Genomic DNA, 26,918 nt, shown 5'->3' on the forward strand with positions numbered 1-26,918 from the left:
AGATGCTGCTGGGGAGGGAGGATGTTTGTCTGGCAGTGGCCACCTTTCATCTGCAGCATCTTGCAGTGTTTTATGAGAGATCATTATTTAGGCTTCTGAAGGCTTGGGGCAGAAAGGTGTATTGCAGCGGAGCTTACGTAGGTGCCTACGTAAGAAGAAATGTTCACAGACCAATTACTGCACATATGTAGTCACTATCTCCTTTCACACAAGATCTCAAAGCAGTTTCCCAAGGCAAGTAGTGGAGCTAATTGCTTGGTTCCTGGAAGGCCTAGTGCCTATCTAGAATAGGAAATCCTAGCCACAAATTATTTCTTCATGAGTGCCCAGTTTGGCACATGAGGCCTTGAGCATTGGGGAGCCAACTGTAGGATCACTGAGTACATGGCAGCACAGTCTCCAGGGTGGCCTGTGATAGAATGATATGATGTCAGAACCAAGTGAACATCAGACACCATCTAGGGCTGCTGTATGGGGTACCACAGCAATGAAGAGCCACTGAGCTCTTGAACATATAGGTGAGTTTCAAGATTTATCACAAGCTTAACACCATTCCAGACCCGAGTTAGTACAGGAAAGGATGTAAAAATTTATGGAGGCTATCCCTAATCTGAAAAACCTGAAATACAAAACACTTGGGAATCCAAAACCTCTCGATCACCTACATGATTCCAGTAAGTGGATAATCTTACATTTGACCTCATCTAGTGAGTCTCAGTCAAAACTTAGACACACTAAAAATACTGTATAAAGTTGACATCAAGCTGTATGGAAAGTACATAGTAAATACACATTAATTTCATGTTTAAACCTGGGTCCCATCCCCAAGGTGTCTAAGATCCAAAACACTGACATCTGTAATTATTCTAACCCCCAACATTTCAAGTAAAAGTACACTCAACATACATTTATTAGTCGTTTCTAGGTCAATAGAATATCTAAACACCTAATATACACAAATAATTTGAAATGTGTGGGGATGCACACAAGGCTATCATTTTACTTTTTTTCTTTTGATTTTTATAAAAACGGCTGCAAGAAAATTTGAAATTTCATGAAATTTTTACGTATTTGTGTAGCCAGGTCTATCTAGGCTACAGCTCTTATTCTTAGCATCATTAACTTCTATGTAAGGGGACAAGAATGTGACTAATCAAAGATGACACTGTTAGCAGAGCTGAGAATGGAAGCCAAGCTTTTCTACCCTTGGTAAACCTGCAGCCCAGTACACATTATACCCCAACCAGCAAAGGCCTTGGCTTCGCTAAAACTGCTCTCCTGCCTCATGAGCAACTCACTTGATCTACCACAAGGTTCTTCTCTCTCTCTCTCTCTCTCTCTCTCTCTCTCTCTCTCTCTCTCTCTCTCTCCCTCTCTCTCATTCAAAAAAGAGAAATGGTACAGACTTTCAGCCACCAACAGTTGTTGAACTGTTACCCCCCAAAAAGTTCAAAATTGCACATGAGTCACCCGCAATTGTGACCATTGAACTAGTGAACACTCCAAAGTTCCATGGTCCTAAGAGACACAAAAGGTGGTAACAGGTCTCTCTTTCTTCTTGCAGATGAAAACAAGCAAGGAGAACCTGAAATGTCTGTGATGTCAAGTTTGGTCAACAAACCACTCAGCTGGTAAAAAGCAAGAATGCTAGCCCACAAACAAAGAGATGTCTTCAATGGAGCAGCTTCTGTGGATACATGTTTTACCCTTCTGCCATGCACAACCTCACCTTCTGCTGCTCAGGGCCTTCCTACTTTGTGTTGCAGGTACCACAATACTCCTTCGCCCCAACTCACATCCATCTTACCTATTTGCTCATCAAACACTAGGAGATAGGTCCACCTCCTCATTAATATCACCCAGTAACCATGAATTCAGAGTGGGAACCTCAGTCTCCTAGGACAGTAGTGGTTCATTACATGAACCACCTCACCATCTCTACTTGGCCTTCTCCAAACCAGGGCGTCAAGGAAGTATGTGTGCTCAATTATTTTCCAGCTCACCTGGAATGCTGTGCCGTCCACAATCCCTGAGATGGTTGTTTTGAAGCAGTGCCTCATTACTAAACAAGCCATTTAACCCCACACAGTAGACAGAGACTCCAAAGTCTACGGTCAGGAATAGAGGGTGGGAGATTCTCTCAGGAGATTGCATCTAGGCAGGCAAAAGAACACCGCAAGACAAATGAGGCTCCAAAGCTGGAGTCACATCAGCACCCAAGGCTGTAAGTGGACAAAACCTGCACAGCAGAAGCACGTGTTGCCATAACATTCAAAGTTTAGTTTGTCTTTCTTTTCCATCATGGTGAGACCTTCCCACCTTTTACACAGTCATGCAGGAAATGTGAGAGTCTATCAGATTGGTTTCATGGATTCTGCCACATTTAAATTACTAAGAGCACTGTGCTATGTAAGGCCAGGGACACAAGTCTTCTTCCTACTGTCCTGGCATCTACCCATAGCTGTTTGGAAGTTCAGGCTTGGAGCTTGTATCTCTCAAAAACCTGAAGTTCTCCACTCCGTGCTTAGAGAATGTCTTTGCTTTCCCTGAGGCCACAGCTTGCCAGTGCTCCCTCCCTCCCTCTTCTTCTCCCTCTCCCTCCTTCCCCTCCCCTCTCTCCCTCTGGAAAAAGAGATCTCATTTTCCCTCTGGCTTATGTTAAGTCTTAGTAACCACACCTGTTTTGCAATGCAAGAATACTAGATAGAATGTCATTCCAACTCTCTACCCTGACTTTGGGGAAATCACTAATCAGTTCAAGCCTTCATTTGCTCATCTGTAAAGTGGAAATGATTATGAATAATTTAAACAAATTTTTGAGTGCTTGGTAAGATAACACACTTGAAAGCCTCAAAAGGAAGCTTTCTGTGAATAGCTTTTAACAAAGAACAACCAAACACCACTCAGAACCACTCTGTATCTTTTTTATCCATCTGGCTTGGTTTCTATAAGAAAGAAATGTATTTTTGCTCATTCTGGAAAACGTTAAAAGTATATATTTATATGCATACATACTGTTTTTTCAGGGAGTGTATATCAGTTATTTTTAATTTTTTCCCTTATTATTGAAAAGATAACAAGGGGGCTTATGAGAGATGGCTGACTGGGAGGGTAAAAGCACTTGCTGCTGCACAGAGGACCATGATTTGGTTCTCAGCACCCACATCGTGGTTCATAACCACCATAACTGCAGTTCTAAAGGATCCAATGCCCTCTTCTGACTTCTTTGGGTACCAGGCATGCACATGGGGCATATACATGTATTCAGTTTGTGCTGGCAAGTTTTATATCAACTTGACACAAGCTAGAATCATTTAGGAAGAGGGAACCTCAACTGAATCACACACACACACACACACACACACACACACACACACACACCAGATTAGCCTGTGAAAAAGCCTATGGTGCATTTCATTTTCTTTGTGATTGACATGGAAGGGTGGTTGGTACAAGGGCTGGTGGTCCTGATTGCTACAAGAAAGCAAGTGAGCAAGCCACAAGGAGCAAATCAGTAAGCAGTGTTCCTCCATGGTCTCTGCTTTGGTTCCTGCTTCCAAATTCCTTTCTTGAATCCCTGCTCTGACATCCTGGATGCTGGACTGTAAGCTATAAGCTGAAATAAACCCTTGAATCTCCAAGTTGCTTTTGGTAATGGTATTTTATCATAGCAATAGAAATCCAAACTAAGACACAGGCAAAATACTCAAACACATAAGATAAAACAAATAAATCTTAAAATTTCTTTTAAAGAGTGGTGTATTTCCTTGGGACTCCTGGCCTCTAATACCTTGTGGTATAAAGAACATCCTCCCCAAAGCCTTCCACATTTTGTTCATCTTCCACTTTCATGTTTGCCTTTATCCCCTGGAGTCTATCTTTCTTTAACAATAATGAAATAAAGTCCTGGAATTCATCTACCAAATATTAAAACATCCTTGCATTCTAGTTTGCTTTCTACTGGTGTGATAAACACCATGACCAAAACCAACTTTTTAGCTTACAGATCCTATGGTTTAAGATCACAGTCCATTGTTGAGGGGAAATTAAGGCAGGGACCATGGAGGAAAGCTACTTCCTGGCTTGCTCCCTGTGACTGGTTGTTTTCTTTCTAATACGATGCTAGACTAGCTGCCCAAAGGCCTGCCTACAAGCCAATCCGACAAAGAAAATTCTTCAGTTGATATTCCCTCTTCCCAGATGACAGATAACTTCAATTCACACACACACACACACACACACACACACACGAGAGAGGGAGAAAGGGGAGGAGAGAGAGAGAGAGAGAGAGAGAGAGAGAGAGAGACTAATACCACATTTTAAATTCTCACAACAAATGCCTCTTATCCTTCCTCCTTTTCTGTAACGTTTCTGAAGTGTACTGGAGATCACATATAAGTCAATGAGCATCACTGTTGAACAATAAGAAGCAAAAAGTCCACAACCTCCCAAATCCCAAACCCTAGAATTTCAGAGAAGCAACGCTGAGTCATCCACACACCAGTGTGGGCAATTGCCACTGAAAGTGCTGAACCAGCCAAATTTACTTGGTAAATACGTGTCAAGCTTGCATGTGTACTCCCAGCAGGAAACATTTACTGGGAAAGTCTCTCACATCTACTGCATGTCAGTCCCTGGGAGTCTAGAATGCTCATGGTCACAGAAGCCATTCTATTCAACTAGAGGAAAAAACTGTGCGGGTGCTTAGAGGGCAGGAGCTGGGGCCATAAAGCAAACTCATTGCTAAGCAAAGAGGACTGTACTGCTACTGTGGAGACAGAACTGGGAGACCAGAAAGAAAAAACAGTCTTTGGCTACAAAGCAGTTGCCAGAAGAGCATAGAGTCAGTGAAATACACCAAAGAGTCAGAAAGCTGTGGGCTTGGGGTTGGAACAAGAAAGTCTAAACTCAGGATTCTCCTTTGGAAAAAATAAGAAATAGAATAATAAGGTAGATTATTCTATCTACTTGTAAACTAAATCAATAACTATCAGCTTTAAATAATTTGCATTGGTATGATTCTTGTATATTGATACAAATTTATATAAATTTGTTCTGTTTCTGTTTAAGATAATTTATATATTGATACAAATACGAAACTGTATTTGTCATATTGTACATATGTTCCTACTCCTGTTAGAAATATTTGCATATTGATACAAATGTAAAATTACATTTGTCATACTGTATGCTCTACCTCTGTTTAGGATATTTTGTATATTGAGCCTTAGTCCTTAAATTATTTAGGTTGTTAAGAACTACAGGTTTATAGTCACTCATGCTTGTAATAATCATAGTCATGTAGTCAGGTTTTCCAATTATACAGAAATGTGTGTCTGAATGGTAGGTAATCTTCAAACACTTCATAGACCTAGAGATAAGGTATTTAAATGTTTTGATAACTTAGAATTCTGTTGACCCAAGACACAATCGCTCCTGTCAGCACCAATCTACTCCTGGAAGAATTTTGGGCTTCAAAGGCACTCCATATGGAAGTTTGTCTTCTTGGCAAAAAAACTGGCCTGCTGGGCAAAGAACTGCCCTTGCCTTGGCTGCTGACAGTATGCACACTATCTTTTCCATATGAGCAGGACACAAGGAAAAGTGAGTGCTAAACCTTGCCAAGACAGGGTAAGATGGTCTTTCAAAATCCCTGCTTCTGAAAGTGGTCTGTCAGATATTCTAGGCCTGTAGCCAAAAATGGATGTCCAAATGGTGCTGAGAAACATCAGGTGACTTTCCAGGCTGCCAGCTATCTCTGTCAATTCTTGCAATTTTTTTGGAAATTGCTTGCTTGAACTTCCTGGTTACTCAGGTAATATCGTTTTCCTTCTCAGGTCTTTGATAGGGTTGAAGACTAGATAGTTACAGTTGCAATCTTCTTGTATCTTAGCTAAGAACATATTAGGTACTAAAGTTGAATTCTTCAGGATAGAACAGCTATTGGAGTAATCTCTGTAATTTGCCTCTTATCTGTGGTCTGGACATTTAGTATTAGTGTTTCTTGTTTGATGTTGTTCTTGTTGGTTGTATTTCCATTTTTTATTTACATTGTTACCTTTCACTTCTCCAGGACACTGCTTGATAATCATTCCTATTGTATATAGTTTTGTATTAGATTTAGAACTTTCTTATTTAGACAAAAAGGGAGGATACAGTGGGTATTTGTTCACCTATGATCTTGGGATACCAGCCCCTAGGGCATGACCTTTTGGCTAGCTTAAGACCTGAAGAGCACGTACATGGGGCCCTTTCTCTCTCTAGAGTTTGTGGACAGTGGAGACTGACTCAGGTAGCAGAAAGCAGTGTGGGACCAGCTCTCAGCCTTCCAGGACTCTGCAACAGATTTGCCTTATCCTCTACTAGTGAGTTGTTCTCCTCCATATAATTCCTTAATAAATAATGCCTTTATCAGTTATCTGTGGACTTTCTGCATAAGGGATTGAGGCTTATTTTTGATCCAAGAAACTTCTGTTTTCCAGGCTCCGATACCCACTGAATTACTAGAAAACCAAACAAAGACAACTCAAATTTATGAACCAAGGTCAGATTGTTTGTTTTTGTTTGTGTGAAGGTTGTGGAGAAAGGTAATGATGAATTTGCCTTTTCTGGAAGAGATAATAACAAGGGCATCATCAGCATTAGTCACAGGACCCAGCAACACATCAACTCAGGGGTCAGTCACAGAACCTGAAAGAAAAAGGCAGAGATGGGAAGGAAAATTAACCTGGAGGATGGCGACAGAGGAAGCTGAAGAAAAAGCCGCCTGGTGGTGACACTGAACAATTTGCACACAGGTTTGGGGTGGGGGGTGGGGGGCAGCGGCGGCTGAGGCAGTAATAATCTTCCAACACTTCCAACAGGAGGTGCTACAATTGTCCAACTAAAAAGCAGCACCAGCAATGTAATAGTCTGCAGAAGCATCCCAGTGAACAGACCTTAAAGTAAGAAAGCACCGTGGCTGAAAGAATTTTCTCATACTGATGTCTGAGTTACATTAGGCTCTTTTCGGGGGTTGGGGATTTAGCTCAGTGGTAGAGCGCTTGCCTAGTAAGCGCAAGGCCCTGGGTTCGATCCTCAGCTCTGAAAAAAAAAATCAGGCTCTTTTTGTCTCATTAAAGTCATTAAAAGAATGGCTTGAAAGCCACATATGCTGGCACACTCCTACAATTCCAGCATTTGGGAAGTGAAGGCAAGAGGACCAGGAGTTCAAGGTCACCCTGAGTGATATAGTTTTCCCTCTTTTCTTCCCATTCTCTTGTGATTCTCTTTTCAAATTCTGAACTTGATAATCAATACATTCAGCTACTTGCTCAGTATAAGCTGCCTAAAAGACAACTATCTTATTCTCCCCAATAAGATCATAATATATATATAAGTATATTGTATATACATTACATATACATATGTGTGTATGTGATTATATATACATATGTATATATTATATATGATATAATATATATATACAGACTATCAATGTGATGATAAAAGAAGCCATGACAAATTTTAAAAGACTGATGTGTTTTTCAACTATAACAGCATAACTTGGAACTCAGAAACAAAAAAATTTGAGGAATGTGCAGATATATGGCTATTAAACAATGCAAAATAACCAATGGATCAAAGGAAAAAGATCAAAGAATTAGAAAAATTCTTTGAGGTGAATGAAAACAAAAGTACAATAATCCAACACTAATGGGGAGTAGGCAATGAAGTGCCTGAAGCAAAGTCTATGGCCTTGAAAGAAAATATGATTGAAAGGGAATTCATGAACTTTAGACAAACAGCTGTGGAGCCTGCATGGGACTGGATGAGGCCCTCTGCATAAGGGAGACAGTTGTGTAGTTTGGTCTGTTTGAGGGGCCCCTGCCAGTGGGATCAGGATCTATCCCTAGTGCATAAACTGGCTTTTTTGAGCCCGTTACCTATGGTCAGACACCTTGCACAGCCTTTGTGCAGGGGGAGGAGCTTGGACCTGCCTCTACTGAATGTACCAGTCTCTGCTGACTCCCCATGGGAGGTCTTACCTTCTTGGAGGAGGGGATGGGGGGTGGGCTGGGGGAAGATTGAGGGGGAGCAGAGGAGGGATGAGAGGGGGATCTGCAGTTGGTATGTAAAATGAATAAAAAGTTTCTTAGTTAAAAAAAGAAAAGAAAGATCTTTCAAATTGATAAGCTAACTTCTAAGTGTAGACAATAGGAATAAGCCAAATTCAAAGCATAAAGGAAGGAAATAATAGATCTGAGTGGGAGTGAACAAAAGACAGATTTAAAAAGTAACAGATACAAGGGAGATGGGTCAGAGGGTTAGGGCACCTGCTACTCTGCATGAGGACCTGAGTAGCCACATGATGGAAGGACAGAACTGACTCCTGCAAGTTCTCCTTTACTTGTGTGTGTGCACGCACACACACAAAACAATTTTATACTATAATAAAAATCCAAAAAAAGACATAAACATCATAAAAAGATAACAAAATTGAAGGTGGTTCTTTGAAAATATGAGCATGACTAACAAAACTTCAGCTAGACTGAACAAGATAGAGAAGACATAATTGTTAAAGTCAGGAATTAAAGAACATACATCCCAATAAATAGAAGATCTCACAGAAATAAAAGAAATGATAAGGGAACAACATGAAACCTATATGTAAAAAAGTAAATAACACAAGATAAACAAATTCTTAGAACCATAGATATTGTATAAGAAATAATAATAATAAAATTGTGAATGGATATAAAATAATAATACTATGGCTCAATACTATCAAGACTTCCCACAAAGCAAAGTTGAGTTTCAGATGGCATCCCTGAAAATTTCCATAGATGCAAAATCCGTAACAAATCCTAGCAAGTCAAACACAATGACACATTGGGTATCTCTGGGGGTTGGGTACTTTCCCATCATGCACAAGCATTCCAACCTAGCACTATAAAAACAAAACCAGCAATGTGTAAAAGGGATTGCTCACCATGGCCAAGTGGAATTTATTCTAAGAACACAAGATCGCTTTCACATCTAAAAATCTGTCTGTAAAATATAGGGTATTAATAGGACAACGAAGAGAATTACTCCATTGCCTCTGTGGTCTCACAAAGCATTTGACACATTCTGTCATGGTAAAATCACTCAAGGTCTAGGTATAGACAAAAACACCTCAAGTAATAAAAGACATCTCAAAAAATCACAGTGATTCATTGGGAAAGACTTAACAGTTTGTCATATGGTTAAGAATATTCAAGAGGGCTGATGGGATGGTTCAGTGGTTAAGACCATTGGCTGCTATTTGTGAAGTCTTGAATTTAGATGCCAGGCCCATTTCAGGCAGCTCCCAACCACCTGTAACCCCAGTTTCAGAGGTTCAATGCTCTCTTCTGGCCTCTTCAGGCACTTGAACACACATGACAGACACAACACACATACACACACACACACACACACACACACACACACACACACACACATATGTAAAATAAAAATAATAAGTCTAAAAAAGAAAAGAATAAACCATGAATGTTACTCAGTGTTTTTATCCTAGGTTATCTAGACAGAGTGATTAGACAATAGGAAGAAATTTAAAACACCCAGGCAGGAAATAAGTAAGAAAAGTTATTTCTATTCACAGATGGCATCATCTTGTGTATTAGCTGATATATAAAATTAAATTAATTATAAAATAAAATATTTTTAAAAAAAGAAAGAAATTCTAAGAAATCTCAAAGCTGTGGAAATAAACAAGGTCAGAGTCCATAGTATGCAAAATAACATAAAAAGTCAATGTAAGCCGTGCAGTGGTGGCACATACCTTTAATCCCAGCACTTGGGAGACAGAGGCAGGCAGATCTCTGTGAGTTTGAGGCCAGCCTGGTCTACAGAGTGAGATCCAGGACAGGCACCAAAACTACACAGAGAAACCCTGTCTCAAAAAAAAAAAAAAATACCACAACTGTATGTAAGCTTCTGGCAGTTAGCAACTAAAAAACAAATCTAAATATACAAAAGAATAAAACATCGGGCAGTGGTGGCACACACCTGTAATCCCAGCACTCAGGAGGCAGAGGCAGGTGGATCTCTGTGAGTTCAAGGCCAGCCCGGTCTACAGAGCTAGTCCAGGACAGGCTCCAAAGCTACAGAGAAACCCTGTCTCAGAAACACAAAAACAAAACAAAATAAAAGAATAAAACATTTAAGAATAGTTTGACAAAAAAAAAATAGTGGGAGAAGAGACTGCTTAAAAATATAAAAGATGGATTAAAAGAACTGGGGAACACACAGATCAGCATAAAGAAACCCACATTTGTAGGTCAGAAGGCCAGCTGTTCCTAAGATGGCAAGCATCCTAAGTGACCTATATATTGCTACAATGCCACCAAAATTCCCACTCGCTGCTTGGCAGAAATTTACAAAGTGTTTCTGACACATGTAACTGCAGAAACTCGGAAGAGTCCAGAAACAGTTTGTATTTATTTCCCACAAGAATAGCAAGACAATTCAAAAAGGAAAAGAGTCTCTTAAAAAAGTGTGATGGGCAGCTGATGTTCAAAAGCAAAGAGGATGGAGTGTGACCATTTGCCCCAAAACATTTAAGTAAAATGAGCTCAAAGCGGGCCATAGACCTAAATTTAAGAACACAAATTATAAAACCCTTCAGACTAAAAGTATAAGAGTGAACCTTTGTGGTCTTGGATGTAACAGCAGTTTCTCAGAAGATAGGGCCCTAAAACACAAATAACAAAAGAAAAATACATGTATTTAACTTTATCAAAATCAAACGTTTGTGCACCATCAAGAAAGTATGAAAAAAGTCTGGTTTGGTACCTTGCACCTGCATCCCAGGAAGATGAGGCAGGAAGACTGCAATGACCTTGAAGGCAGTCTATAGAAGAGAGGAAGGGAAAAGAAGGGGAAGGAGGACCCTAGAAGAAGGAAAATGGAAGTGGGGTCAGCAGAACAAAGGGAAGAGGAAGGGCAAAGTAAGGAGTGAGGGGAAGAAGAAAGGAAAAGAGAAAGAATAAACTATGGAAGGGAGAAAGCATTTGTAACAGATTTACACTGAGAATACATAACAAAGTCTTGTAGACAATAATAAAGAAACTAAGCCATGAACATGAGCAAAGGACCTGAACAGACATTACTCCAAAGGAAATATAAAAATAATCAGCATGTACATAAAAAATGTCCAAAACAATAAAATTAACTGTTATACAAATGTAATTCAAAGCCACAAGATATAACCACTTAACAACCATGGGGAAACAATTATCAAAGACACAAGAATTATCAAAGGCATGGGAAAATGAGAGATCATGCCTATTGCTAGTAAGAATGCAGAGTCCTACAGCCACTTTGAAAAATGCCCTGGTAATTCCTCAAAATAGTAAAGATACAAGCTACCATATGACCCAGAATTCCATTTCTCAGCTACTACAAACACAAGAGAAAAATAAAGACAGATGTGTATATAGACAAAGAAAGATAAGGAGAGAGAGAGAGAGAGAGAGAGAGAGAGAGAGAGAGAGAGAGAGAACTTATATGTGGATTTCATAAGAAAACTTATCCAGGACTACCATTGGAATTCAGTGATTGAGTGCTAATCTAGCATGTGTGATGCCTATATTCAATCCTCAAAATTATAAAAATTAGATATAACAATACTTACTCATATCCCAAATCAGCTCCAAATGTCTATAAACTACTTAGTGATTCAGTAAAATGTGGTTTGCCTGTACAATGGAACTTTGCTGTGGAATAATCCTTCTGTATACTATGAATATGTATTATTCTCACTGATTAATAAAAATCTGACAGGCTAGTAGCCAGGCAGGAAGCTAGGTGAGAAAGCCAGAAACAGAGGACTCTGGGAAGAAGGAAGAGGAGGAGGAGGAAGAGGAGGAGGAGGAGGAGGAGGAGGAAGAGGAGTTACCAGGAGGAGGAGGGAGCAGAACATGCTGGAGGACAGGTAAAGCCACAAGCCATGTAGCAGAATGTAGATTAATAGAACTGAGTTAATTTAAGTTGTAAGAGCTAGTTAGTAATAAGCCTGAACTACCAACAGAGCATTTATCATTAATATAAGCCTCAGTGTATTTATTTGAGAGTGACTGCAGAATGGGAAAACTCTGCCTACATATGGCATTCCAATGTGTGGCTGAAATTTCCACATAAAACCTGACAAAGCTTAAAAAAGTATTCTAGACACATAAAAATGAAATCAAGCATGGCTACTTGGCAGCTTCATTTTCTTGGGTGGGCTCTGTTTGCTGACAGCAAGCAGAGGCAGCTCCTTTAAGAAATGGCTTCCTGGATCAGTGCTAGTGACAAAAACAAATAGCTCTTTTAAGAGGCCCTACTACCAAACACTTACATGGTGTTTAGGAGCTGTGGTAGACATGCTCCTCAGTGGTGGCATGGACCTAGAAACTTCCCAGAATTGGAGCAGTAAACATGATTCCCAGAGCTGGTGGTAAACGTGCCTCCACCCTCAGACAGGCTCAGGGAACCAAGGGAGAGGAGCCAGCCGCCAACACATCATGATTTAAGTTACATAGGCAGGGGGCAGGGGGAGGTTGCTCATGCAAACAGAAAATGTTACAAATACACAGTAAGGACAGATTCAGACAAAAAGAGCCTCTAAACGGCTCACAGTGTGTTTGAAAATATGCATAGGCTTGGGAGAGAGAAGAGAAAGAGTATATATAGTCTTCGATTTTTAAAACTAATAAAATAAAGTATTTTAAAAAGAAGTAAAGTTATATAAAAGAAATAAGTCATGTAAAGATGGGAAATATAGAGAGAGTCTGGATCCTGTATGTTATTATGTTGTCTTTAAAATTTTTGGCTGCTAAGAGACACTAGAATATTAAAACTGCTAGATTCAACCAACCAACCTATTTGTATTAAAAACATCTTGGCGGATTCAGTACAGGCTGGTCCTGTCCCCTCCTTCCAGGCTGAGCGAAGTGTCCTTGTGTAAGCCCAAGGTTCCAAACAGCCAGCTCATGCACTAAGGACAGGTCCCAGTCCCACAGCCTGGATGTCTCCCAAACAGTTCAAGCTATTCAACTGTCTCACTTATCCAGAGGGCCTGATCCAGCTGGGGGCTCCACAGCCTTTGGTTCATAATTCTTGTGCTTCCATTCATTTGGCTATTTGTCCCTGTGCTTTTTCCTTGGCCCTGGAGGAGATGGGAATAGAGGGGAGGGGATGGGGGGAAGGTGGGGTTGGGGGCGGGAGGGGGGAGGACAGGGGAACCCATGGCTGATGTGTAAAATTAAAACACAAATATAATAAAAAATAAATTTTAAAAAAAATCTTGGCTTCAAAATTTAAGTCAAAAGATATGTTATTTGGGGGAAGAGGTTATGCTTTATTTCCACAGGAAATGAGAGGCTGAAGATTTATTCTGAGTTAAAGAAAATCAGGTTGGATCAAGGACGACCCCCTGAAAGTTCTGGCTACAAACGTAAAAACATAAACCTAGAAAAACTACAAAATATGCAACATATATTTTACCTGCTCAAACATTAAAAAAAAAATCATCTTTGGCTGACTTGTATATAATTTACAGTCTATACTTGTATTAATACAGAAATATATGTTGTCTTTCAAAGTTTATGTATTTTCAGAACAAGGAGACAAGACACCAAAATGAAAACAGAGAGCCCAGGTGATCCAGCATCTCAAAATGCCTCTGTTGCAGTTTCCTCAGTTCTACACCCAAAACAGCTTCAAGGCCACTGACTGAGATGATCCAGTCTCACAAATACTCCAGCCAAGACTTAACAATCATCCTGATTTCCTTAAGATTTCCCTAAAAGATTACCAATGGCCCCAATCAACAGAGAGTCCACATTCTCAAAAGAATGGATTATGGATATTACCATAATTTAGGAGAGTTGTTTACAAATTGTTATTGGTAATGGTCAGGATAAAAGCTGAACAAAGGAGATTAGATTTAGAGATCTCATTCTAAAAAGAAAAAGGGGGATATAGAAATGATAGAATAAAAGAGTAGATTGTTGAATCTATTTTAATCCAAAAAACAACTATTAATCTTAAATTTTTACATTGGTATGAATTTTGGTTTATTCATAAAAATTTAAAGTTAATTTTGTTATACTGTATATATATTTCTACTTTTGTTTAAGGTATTGTGTTTATGCAGCTCATTTAAAAATGTAATATATAATTAAGAAATACAGATTAATAGTCATCTATAATAGTCAAACTTATAGTCATGTTTAGTCAAACTTATAGTCATGTTAGGTATGTTTTCAAGGTCATACACAGATGTATTTAGACAGATAGATGATAGATTGTCTCAAACACTCTAAAGACATATAGAATATGGCATTTAACGTGTTTAATAACCTAAGGCTTTTATGACAGTGAGACACATCTGCTCCTGACAGCACCAATCTACTTCAGAGAAGTTGATGGGCATTGAAAATACTCTATATGGAGTTTGTTTTCTTTATGACAAAAATTAGCCACTGGGCAAGAAATGCCCTTGCCTCAACTTCTGACAGTTACTGTCCAAATTGGATCAGCAGGACACCAGAAAGGTGACTACCAAACTTTATCAAAACAAGGTAGGACAAAATTTTCTCCTTCACAGAGAATTGGGTGCCCCAACATTACAAAGAAACTTGGGGTGATCAGATGTCCAAGCAGCCTGATGTCATTAGGTAACATTTCATTCTTCTGGGGTCTTTGATGGAGTTGAAAACTAGGTAGTTATAGTTTTCTTTAGTTATGATAGAAGGTAAATTAGGTACAAAACTTTAGAGTCACAAAGATAGATAAATAATAAAATATTTTCTCTAATTTTGTCAAATACAAAGGGACTGGATATTGAAACTATAATTCTTACTTAATAACTGTTCTAAATAGTTTCACTGTATTAAAAAGAAACTTTCCTTTTTAATTAGACAAAAAAAGGAAAATGCTGTAGAATAATCCTTCTGTACACTGTGAATATGCATTACTCTTATTGGTTAATAAAAAGTTAATAGGCCGGTAGCCAGACAGGAAGTATAGGTGGGACAGCCAGAAACAGAGGACTCTGGGAAGAAGAAGGCAGAGTCAGAGAAGTCACCAGGAGCAACAGAGGGAACAGGACATGCTGGAGGACAGGTAAAGTCATGAGCCACACGGCAGAATATAAATTAATAGAAGTGGGTTAATTTAAGTTGTAAGAGCTAGTTAGTAATAAGTCTGAGTTATCTGCTGAGCATTTATAATTAATATAAACCTTATTGTGTTTGAGAGCAACTTCAGAACAAGAAAGCTCTGCCTACAGAACTTCATTCAACAAGAAAAGGTAATGAGTTACAAGGACACACTACAATAGAAGTCTGTTACATCACACAACTCCATGCACAAATTTCATTCCAATGAAATGTCCAGAATAGATAACCCATACAACAAAACATAAAGTAGTAGTTACCCATGGGAAATGGGATGATGGGGTGATGGGATGATGGGATGATGGTAATGTTCTAAAATTAGGACTGCTGAGATAGCTCAGTTGCTAAAAGTTCCATCCCCTGATCCCCACTGGAAGGAGAAACCAGAATCCCAGAAGTCCTCTAGCCTCCACATGTATATCATGGCACTAGTGCTCATCTCACACACACACACACACACACACACACACACACACACACACACACAGAAAGAGAGAGAGAGAGAGAGAGAGAGAGAGAGAGAGCAATCTTAAAAATTGCCTTGTGTTATTCAAAAGGGTAAAGTTAATGTAAATTAAATCTTATTAAAACAATGTTTAAAAAAGTGGAGTTTTGTTGTTGTTTGTTCTACCTATCCTTCACTTTCACTTTAAAGTATCTTTAAATTGAAAACAAGGTCTTAATAAGGAGAGGAATTTTGTCAGCCCATTCTTTGCCTTATTCATAAGGGAAGTGTCCTACCATTGGTTACAAGAATTTCAAACACTGCATATCTGAAAGCAATGAAAGTTTGTTGGTCACACATATCACAAACTGAAGGTCAGGACACTCCACCATGCAGAGCCACTCAGGGAAGGCACTTGATCCTGGAATGTAAGAAACAGATTTCACATTATCAAGAAAATGGGATGTTTCTGGTTCCCTGAGAAGGAAGGTTGACTTGTTTGAATAATTCTGAAGGTTGACAAGTGACTGATCAGGAACTGTCTGTCCATGTGATGAGGAAGGTTCCTTGGGATAAAGTTCCTCTCTATGGGAGCAGAAGCAGAGGTAGCTTGTAGAATGGTCCCTGGAGCTTCTTCCCAGGTTTCTCCAATACCAAAGCACACATACTTTTGAACTTTAATTTTACAACAGCCTGTAGTTCCAGTTCCAGAGGATCTGATACCCTCTTCTAGTCTCCACGGGTACCCACACACATGGCATATACACATACAGACATACACAAATACACATAAATAAAAATAAAAAGCACATCTTTCATTTGTATTGGTTTTTAATCTTCCAAGCAGAAAGGTGAAATAATCCAGTCTGTGATTTGTAATAAATACTCTTATAGTCACATCTTGGGTAAAATCAGAAGGCTAGAGGCAAGATAGCCAAGAAAGTTTGGGAGGTTGTTTGTTTAGTTTGTTTCTTGCAACAGTCTTGATTGTGGTATCCTAGGGGTATCTCAGTTAGACCAGAACAATGACAAAGAATGGAACAAAATAGGTGACTTCAGCTACTGTAAAGGCAGAGTTACAACACTGTGTCCACTGCTAGCTGTGCATATATATGGGAAGAAAGACACAATCAACTTCCATGCCTGGTACCTCCTTGTTGCTTCATTACAAAAGTCAAAACTTTAAATAAGACCCAAGCCTGGCTTCTGTGTCACTCCAAAGGTTCCTTTCCATGTGGTGACTCATTTATTTCAGACTATTCTGAGGGATGCATTGGCCACTTGTCAGGCTTAGAGGACTGTGACAACTCAGGTTCTGTGGAGGTGAAGATTAGAACTTAAAGGGCAGGGTATTACAATGGTGGGCTTGGCACATATGTGGACACAAGGGGAGATGAGGTTGGGCATCTCAGAATACCAAATGAGAAAAGGCATGGGGCAGTATCCTCCAGGCATGGCAACATGCCTACTGGGAGCTATGGCTGCAACCTTGATTTTTCAAGAGAAGAGCTTTCTTTACTGTTTTCCTGTTATTTCCTGCTTCAAACTCAATTTTCTCATGCATTTGATTGTTCTTGAATAAAGCCAACCAATTTGAGTAAAAGCATAAGTGATGTTCACACTACATGTGTATGTGTGTGTTTGTATGCCGGTGTGTATTACCTCTTCATATTTCTTACACACACATGGCACATAAAACTGCACATTCATGCCAAGAATACCTGGAGAAGTACACTGTATCCTACATGTGGGGCCACTGGTCTTTCTAGATGCACCTGATCTCATTTCTGCGAAGACCCCTTCCTCTCTTCTACATCTTCTACCTATCCTGATCTGCTGTGTGAAAAACTGGATTCTAACCACTGAAAGAAAGAACTCAGCCCAATGTAGTAACAAGTAGAGAGAGATTCAACCCTTGGCCATCACCATTTGGTCTAGCTGCTTTAACCAAGTTTGTAGCCTTGAGGAAGTCCTTTTCTGTCTCTTACCCTCAGGTTCCTCATCTATATGAACATAGCAATATTTTCATGAAGTTATACAAAGTTCATGAGGTTATATAAAGTGAAATAATATATGAGTACATAAAAGGTTCTAAATAAATAGGAGACATATTTATTACCTCTCTATGAGTCTTTCAATTTTGTGACATAGAAGTTTAGCCTAGATCCAGGAGAAAGGAGAATATTGGGGTGAGGGCAGCAGATCTCCCAGACCTCTGTTTTGCCTACATATGTGATATTTTTACAAACATGCAGGTGTGTTCACATTTAATTCCTAACAATACCCCAAACTTTTTATTCATTCCTCTAGTATTCATTTTCCTACCATTTTAGCTGAACTCAGAAGTAGAAAATTCCTGGACCAAAAGGGCTCCCCCATCAGCTATCTAGTTTGGGGTTGATCAACTGGACTGCACACGGGGGCAATGTTTCATTGGTTTTGCGCCATCTGCTGGACTGTGCCTGAAGGTACATAGTCTCTTCTGGAACTGCCAGAGAGTTAGAAAACCTGCCAGTCAGAGCCCTGTGGTGAAAGGAAGAACGGTACTATAAGGAGTGGCCATCGGGATTGTCAGCATCAGGGGAGAAGAAATGTTCCACAGAGAGCAACCAGAAAACCCTAACTTTCTCCAGCTTGGTTGACTTGATTAAACTTGACATCCATGGTAACAATTGAATAACTGAATTGGCCTCATATTTTCCAGCACTTCCTTAGACTGGAGTCTACACTGGAATAAATTGCTCCCATACTGTTCTTCCTACTCTTGAGAATAGAACTAGTATCTTCAGCATAAAATCTCCTTCTTCCCCTCCCCTCTACTATCTATCTACTATCTATTAAATCTATTTATCTATACTTATATAATATATATGTATATATCATTAAATATTTTATATATAATCACCTGATGCATGCCAAACAAGAATGGAAATGCTCAATAAACAGTTACTATCCACTGAACACACAAAGGTATCTCAAGTCCCAAGGAAGAGTTGGATTTAGATGAGTTTTCATAGACCCTGAGGTTGTGCAACCTTGAAGTACACGGTCATCCTCCACCCTCTTTCTTCCCACTGAAACAAGGTCAGTAATGACTTCATATGGTCACAGATGGATATCTAAAAAACATGTACTCTGCAGAGCCCAACTGGTTAGCAGCCTCTGTAATAACTACTGTATACACCAAAGATGAATAGGCAGAGAAAGCTTTTGCCTCCTGTTCTAGTTTGAATACAAAACTATCCACATGGCCCATTAGGTTGGATGGTCTCCACATGGTGGCACTAATTTCTGGAGGTTCTAAAAACATGGGGAAACAAGTCTAACTGGAAGAAGGTGGTCACTGGGGTATGATCTTAAAGGTTATACCCAGTTTCAGTCCTGTTCTCCCTCTCTCTACTTCTAGCTACCATGAGGTGACCAGCCTCTACCATAGACTCCTGTCACAATGATGTTCTGACTCAGAAAATGATGTTATGGTCCAGAGAAGCAGGGTCATGTGACTATGGGCTGAAACCTCCAAATCTGTGAGCCTAAATTCAGTTCTTCCTTTAAACTGTTTCTCTTAGATATTTGGTCACAGTGTTGGTAACAAAACTAACAAACCTTTCCAGAGCTCATAGGCCAACCAGGAAGTAAATGTCTCTTAAAGAATGTGGAGAGCAAGACAATTACATGAGTGGCCGAAGTCCTGCTCCACTATAACTCTTGTAGTAAATCCTGAAGAAATGGTGGAAGAGTTCATGGAGATGTTTAGCCAATACTCCCATAGTCTAGCTGAAATTTCAGCCTATTGCTGTTGTTCTTGGTTGCCCCCCAAAGGATAAAGTCCCAATTGCTGAAGATGGCATGTACTTCAGACACAGGACTCAGAGGATTTGAGTTAGATCTGACCTAAAAGCTTCTTCCCTGGGCTGCAGAGATGGTTCAAAGGTTAAGAGCACTGACTGCTCTCCCAAAGGTCCTGAGTTCAATTCCCAGCAATCACATGGTAGCTTACAACTATCTGTAATGAGATCTTGTGCCCTCTTCTGGCCTGCAGGCATATATGCAGACAGAACACTGTATACATAATAAATAAATAAATCTAAAGAAAATTAAGAAAAGCTTCTTCCCTCAAGACTACCTTTCATGGTACCAAAAGTGCTGTGTAAGCTGCCAAGGGAGGGAAGTAACAAATAGTTCTACTCAGCTGTGATGCCTATGAACCACAACAATAACCAGAATGGCAAGATATCCCTAAAGATGCCATCGTGCAATAGAGGCATGTGTATCTTGGCAGTAACCAACAGTTGTCTAATTTGACTTAGGGCCACCTCAACACAAGGCAATTGTGCCTGGTACTAGAAACCTAGCCAACGACCCAGGACTGGTGTGGTCATAGCTCTTAGGGAGAGTCTACTAGTGCCACATAAACCAGCATAATTCTTAACTACATTCTAAATACTCATTTTTATACCCGCAGATAACTGCAGCTCTCACCCCTCATCAGAAAAGCTACTTTTTGCAATGGATAAAGACTATTACAGAAAACCACACTTAGGCTGATTCTCTATCCTGGCTATTGTGAACAGTGTTGCACAAAACACGGCTATGCAAGTATCTCTGTGGTCTGTTGAGTCCTTCAGGTACTATATAGTACTTTACAGTGTGTAATTTAGTTTCTTCCTTCTGTCCACATTCAGACTACGTATATGTATACATATCTACTTTTTGTCTGAGTGTGTTGATTCTGGAGAAGATAAAGACATGCTGGGGGTTATGCATGGACATGTGGTCTTTGATTTGCAACGTTTGGAGGATTATAATGTATGTGTATCCTGAATATGGAGAAGCACCAACATGACTTATAATGTCATTTTACCAGGTACATCAAAGTGTTCCAAAAAGAATCGCTTCATGCAAATATGTCTGCAGAGAACAAGTGAGACAGAAAGGGGGAATTCTGAAGTTCAGCTTTCTTGTGGACAGGAGACACTGTAATACACAATGCAAAGCCATCCCCAGCATAAATGGTTAGTTTAAATCATCTCAGAAAACGTTATGAGAGTAAGTAGCCACAACGGGCAAAGCCAATCTAGTCCATACATTGTTCAGTGGTTGAACTGTCTCGTCCCTGTTGGCTCATGTTTTTTCAAAAGTGAGATCATATTGTCAGAGAAAGTAATGGATAAGCGTTGTGAAATATTATTCTAAGATGTGTTACATTTGCTTATGCTATGGAACATTTGTTTTAATGATGCAAAGATGTGTTGCATTCTTTTATGTTGCATTTGTTTAACTCTGTGAAGCTGTGTTAATTTGCCTGTCTAAAACACCTGATTGGTCTAATAAAGAGCTGAATGATGAATAGCTTGGCAGGAAATTATAGGTGGGGCTGACAGGCAGAGAGAATAAATAGGAGGAGAAATCTGGGAAAAGAAGATCATGGAGTAAGAACAGAAGAAGCAGAGATGACTCCAGGGGCCCGCCACCCAGCTACACAGCAAGCCACAGAGTAAGAAGTAAAGAAAGATATATAAAAAGGTAAAAACCCAGAGGCAAAAAGTAGACAGAGTAACTTAAGAAAAAACTGGCTAGACACAAGCCGAGCTAAGGCTGGGCATTTATAAATAAGAATGAGCTCCCATGTGATTTGGGAGCTGAGTGGCAGCCCCCATAAAAGCCAAACAGTACAAACAACCAACAACAGATAAGAAGTTTCCAAATCAAAATTGGTAAACAGGTTGTAGGATGTATTGGCACTACCTTGCTCCCCACAGCGTGCTGAGCTTGCATTGCTAAACATGACTTCCTGCCTCTACTTAGAACCAGCTCAGCAGCCCCCAGGACTGTGCTGCATTCACTGTTCCATGATAATCATTGATTGTGTGGTGATGCTTAAGTCAGATTTGCATGAACACATGAAATGGGATAAAATGTAAGTACTTTGGAAGCACATGGGAAAGCATAGGGAAGGGGTCTTATGAGATAGCACAGCAGTTAAGAGTGCTTACTGCTGCTCTCCCAGAGGACCCCAGTTTGACTTGTTCCCATCACCTATCAGGAGGTTCACAACCACCTATAACTTTGGCTCCAGGAGATCTGACACCTTCTTTGAACTTCTGTGTGCACCTTCATACATGTGGCATACACACACAAATACACAAAAATAAAATAGTAAAATAAATATTTTGTACTAATTAAATGGGTTTTGTTTTGGTTTGGGTTTGTTGTTGCTATGTTTGGGGGGGGGGTTGTTTAGGGGTGGTTTTTTTGTTTTTTGTTTTTATTTTTGTCAACTTGACACAAGCTAGAGTCATCTGAGAAGTGGAGACTGTATTGGATCGATTGCCTTCCTCAGATTGTCCTGTAGGCAAATCTGTGGGAGCATGTTTTGTAGAGGGCATGAGGTCCTTGTGCTCACAGATATCACTAGAGAAACTAAGAACATTAAACTCACAAGATTTCCTCTTCATTGGAAAGGATCCACACCTGTTTTCCTCCCAGAAAGCCGGGATTGGAAGTAGTTAATAACCTGGTGATCTTCTGCTGTCGGTAGAGCCAGGCTTTACTCAGATGCCACAAGTCCCTCCATAGTCTTTCTCAGTCAATAGAACCCATTCTTATGGAAGAGGTCACAGGTACTTTGCAAAAGAGCTGTAATTTGCAGAGGCCTTTCAAAATAGTCATTCCTTAAGCTTGGTTGTGATAATTGCCATGAGGAAACTTTTTTCCAAAGTTGTACTGTCAGAAATAAACTGCTCAGGGTCAGACTCGAAGTTTGAACCAATGCCAGCTAGCTGAGTCGTGTTGAACTACATTTCCTTCTTACCTCACATGGATCTTGCCTCTGCCTGCCATAGCATTTGCAGGGACCCCTACATTTTTGATTAATGATTGACATAGCAGGGGAGCTCAGCCCACTATGGGTAATGTCACTCCTGGGCAGATGACCCTGGGTTCTAGACAAAAGCAAGCTCAATAGACTATGAAGAGCAAGCCAGTAATCAGCTTCCCTCCATGGTTCCTGCTGTTGGCTCCTGTTTTACTTCATGCCTTGGCTTCTCTCTATGATGACCTGTTACCCGGAAGTATAAAATGAAATGAACCTTTACATCCTCTAAGTTGCTTTTTGTCATGGTGTTTTATTATAACAGCAGAAACCAGCCCAGAACATCTTTTTTAAAAATAAAAATGTGAAAAGGGGGAAGGAGGTCATCATTGAAATTTTTTATTGCTGCTTCTAGCATACATTTGCAAAAACAGAATATTTCTATATCAAACACAACATAATAATGCAGGAGGCTTCGCTTTTTATTAGGCAGCAGTTGGGTTCTCTTGAACAGACCATGTGAGATCTCACTCAGGACATCAGGACAAGAACATTACATAATGGCAGAATTACTAAGCCTTCCCATACCTAAACACCCATCCCTAAGGCCCATCTTTTCCTTGGAAACAGCTCGACTCATAACTCAGGTTTTTATTATCTTCCTCTCTCCAAGTCAACTGTGCAAGTTCAGACTCAGTGTTACAACACATGCCAACCTTGTGGGTCTTTCTGTCCAGCCTGGCTCCCTCCTACTCTCGGTACTGACAAATGAACTGTCTTAATTAACTTTGCTCTGGGATCATCTAACTCCTTCACCAAAACCCTTCCCCACTAATTACAGAATTGAATCCAACTCTCTGGACCATCCCAGGTAGCTCTGCAGCCTCGCAGTATGTTCTCCCATCCCTGCTCTGTCTCCCTTGGATGGATCCAGCCAAAAACCTGTAGGCAAGCTGGCCTGTTCGTGCTAGTTCATCTGCAACATCCTATGGCACAGAACAGGCTGCAGAAGGCTCCAGAGCAGGCCTGAAAGAGCATCCCCACAAAGGCGCAACCACAAATGTAGCTTTGAAAATATAAAAATGCAAGGAATGAGATCCAAAGATGTCCAAAAAAAAAAACCCACAGGAGTTGATATTCGTATCATCTCCAAGTGATGCTATTCTAGGCTGAGCAAAAATGTCAGAGCTTGTCCTGGACCTCAACCAATGTGTCTCCAGAGCCCTCACTTTGGATACATGGATATGCAAATATATGCAAACTGGAATAAAGAACTATTTATGGGTTAGGAAGTCAGGAAGACTGTTGTACAAATACCAAATCTATTCAACTTCAGCAACAATCGAGGATATTTAAATATGTACATAGCAGTATCAAGTTGGCAAAATTCTAAGTAATTTATCATCCACACTTGTCCCAGTTATGATTCACAGGTCAGACGTGCAGACTAACACAAGTTTCTTGGAGTTAGCTTTACAATTAAAATTTTTGGACTCTTTGAGTCTTTGGTCATACAAAATAAGTTTTGAGTGTCCATAATTTTCACACCCAGAATGTAACAACAAGGATGATTAGGAGAGATATGTTTAGAAGAACAAAATATTGTGTATCCATCAAGAATCTCTAAACATGAAATGCCCAACTAATTTGAGATATGCCTCCATGATATCCAGTATAACCATACTGTAGGAGAATGTGATGCCATAAGAAGACATTGTGACATATTGCCAAGAAAATAAATCAATGTGGAAAGATTGCAACAGTATGATATTTCTAATAAAATAAGTATTTCAAAAACCTAGGGATTAAAATAAAATATGATCATGGACTTCTTTGGATGACCAGATTCATGTGGTTTCTTTTTCTGTAGTCTATATATATATTTGCATTTATCAATACTTGTAAATTTTCTGCATCAAACACTTTGATAATAAGAAAAGCAGAATAAAAGGACTATAAATTAGTATAAAATTGCTTCTTTTCTACGGGGAGTGGTTTTGCACATGAGCCTTCCAGTGCACTAAGAAGCCATTCAAGCTGTGTGTTGTATAATTCCAATAAAGAATGGAAAGGTACACCGATCGTGAAAACACTCTCCCTTCCCCAGTACAGGGAAGTTCTAAGCAATCTTCTTATGACACTAGCAAGGACACTGACCTCTTCACTTGACCCTCTGTTTTGTTGGAAAAAAAAAAAAAAAAAAAAAAAAAAAAACCACCTCTGTGGTTGCAAAGCCCTATGTGAAGATAGTAAACCTGTAAACCTCTAAAAGAAAGGCCTCTTGTCTGGCATCCAAAGGCAATCAATCTGCCTTCATCTGACTCCCAGCCAGTTAAGTGAAAAAGGTAACCAGAGACAAGGGACAAGGCCACCAAGAGGAATGATTGATAAGTAAATAAAACAGTCATTAACCTACTTCTCTAGGTCTGGAAGCTATTTCTGTGAGTGGGGCTGATCAAAGAATCAACATTGAATTCAAAATTGGACAATTCAAAATGAGACAAAAGTAATGATATAGAATGAACGTAGAGAGATTATTAAAAAATGAAACACAAACCATGGGTGAGTGTGATATGCCTAAGGACAAGCTGCTTCTTGGCTAGACTTGAGTTCTCCCATCCCTAGGTGTTTTTTGTTCATTGCAGATGTCTCCCTGGTCACAGATGCTTGTGATCTACACTGGCCAAGCAATGGCTTCTATCTTTACTTCTTCATTTCGTCCACGGTTTCACAGGCAGCAGGTCCTTGACAAACATATGTTCGATTAATTTCTCATGAAAATGTGAGAAGAGACCAAGATGATCCTTCCTTTCAGTGTTCACGTGTTAAAGGTTCCAGCAGAGGTCAGTGTCCCACAACTGATTCAAGGATGCAGAATAGCCCCCACTTCCCCACCCTCATCACCCCCAAAGCTTCCCCATCTAGTGCTTGGGGCAATGGGAAAAGTCCAGGAAACAAAAGCCATCCCAGGAAGACATGGTGCAATTTGTTAAACCTCTCCCAATGTCCCATTCCTTGTCTATAAGAAATGGCCACAGAATGATCAAAAGGCTTCTAAGCAATGTTGTGTGATGGGATCCAGCCACCCCTGGTGCTAAGTGCAAGCCACGTGGTGCCACTTCCTCGCTGTTCCCATCTTTACTAGTCTTTCCCCGTCTCACAGTGAGCAGTAGAGCAGTTTCCCCAACAAGAGGTCCTCCTGATTGGTTTTAAGTTCATAGTGAGTTAGAACTTAACCAATTTCTGATCCTTTCTCCAAAATGGCTTCAAAAAAAGACGATAAAGCCAGGGCCCAAGAGATGGCTCAGCAAGAAAAGGTGCTTGCCTCCAAGCCTGAGGACCCGAGTTCAATCCCCAGGACTCACAGGGTAGAAAGAGAGAACCGACTCCTGTGAGTTGTCCTCTGACCACAAGGGAGCTATGGCATACACGCACATACACAGTAATAACAATACAATACATTTAAGATGTAAAAAAAAAAAAAAAAAAGTTCAATTCCTGAAAAATAATAAAAGAATATGAGGAGAGATTACAGCAGAACAAAAAAAAAAATCTAGTGAGTGATGGGGAAAGGTGTACTGAAAACTAAATCAATAACATCAACATCACCCAGTGTTAGTTCCCAAAGCACCAAAATTAGGCAAAAATCGACTCAGTGTTGTAGACAGTAGGCGCACACACTTATTAACAACCATGTAAAGTAAGTTCAAAGGCCAAAAAAGAAATAGGGGTCGGGAGCCCTGAAACCTGTTCCAGATCCCCTCACACAAGCCCCACAGAAGCAGTGCAGCATGCCTGGTTAGGGCTATAATGAAGGACACTAGACAGCTGAACTCAAGTCATCCTCCTGCTCCCAAAACTGCAGGACATTTGATAACAGGTTGCCTCATCCTCAGAAGCCTCGTTCCTCCTGCCGTAAATGACAGTACAGGTGAGTTACTGATGCAGATTGAGGATGATGGCTGGCAATATCCATTCTTGGAAAGTGTGATAGGGGTTCTCTATTAATTACCACATGTAATGTGTAAAGAGAGATACTTCATATCTGGCCATAAGTTTCCTCAGCTAAGGCAGGCCAGTGGAAAATTGGAAGATAACCCCCTGGTCCCTTCCAAAGATTCCTCTGCTCTGAAAAGGAGCCTGGCCTGGTGAACTCAGTGTCACAGCCTCAGCCTAAGACTGTCAGCTGCTTCTCATACAAAGTGATGGGACCACAGCAAAAGAATCTGTGAGAGATTTCATCAGGGCCTGACTGGAGGCAAGAAACTATGACTTCCTGTCTGTCTGTCTGTCTGTCTGTCTGTCTGTCTGTCTCTCTCTCTCTCTCTCTCTCTCTCTCTTGTCATGTCATTGTTGTTTTTTGTTTTGTTTCTGTTTCAGGTCGAGAGAAGACTACCAAATGGGTACCATCTTCAGGTGCTTCTGAGGGATCACATGTCTCCCCAGAAATGCTATTTGAGGTGATGTAAGA

Source organism: Onychomys torridus, chromosome 9 (assembly GCF_903995425.1).
Source record: "Onychomys torridus chromosome 9, mOncTor1.1, whole genome shotgun sequence".
Classification (NCBI taxonomy): domain Eukaryota; kingdom Metazoa; phylum Chordata; class Mammalia; order Rodentia; family Cricetidae; genus Onychomys; species Onychomys torridus.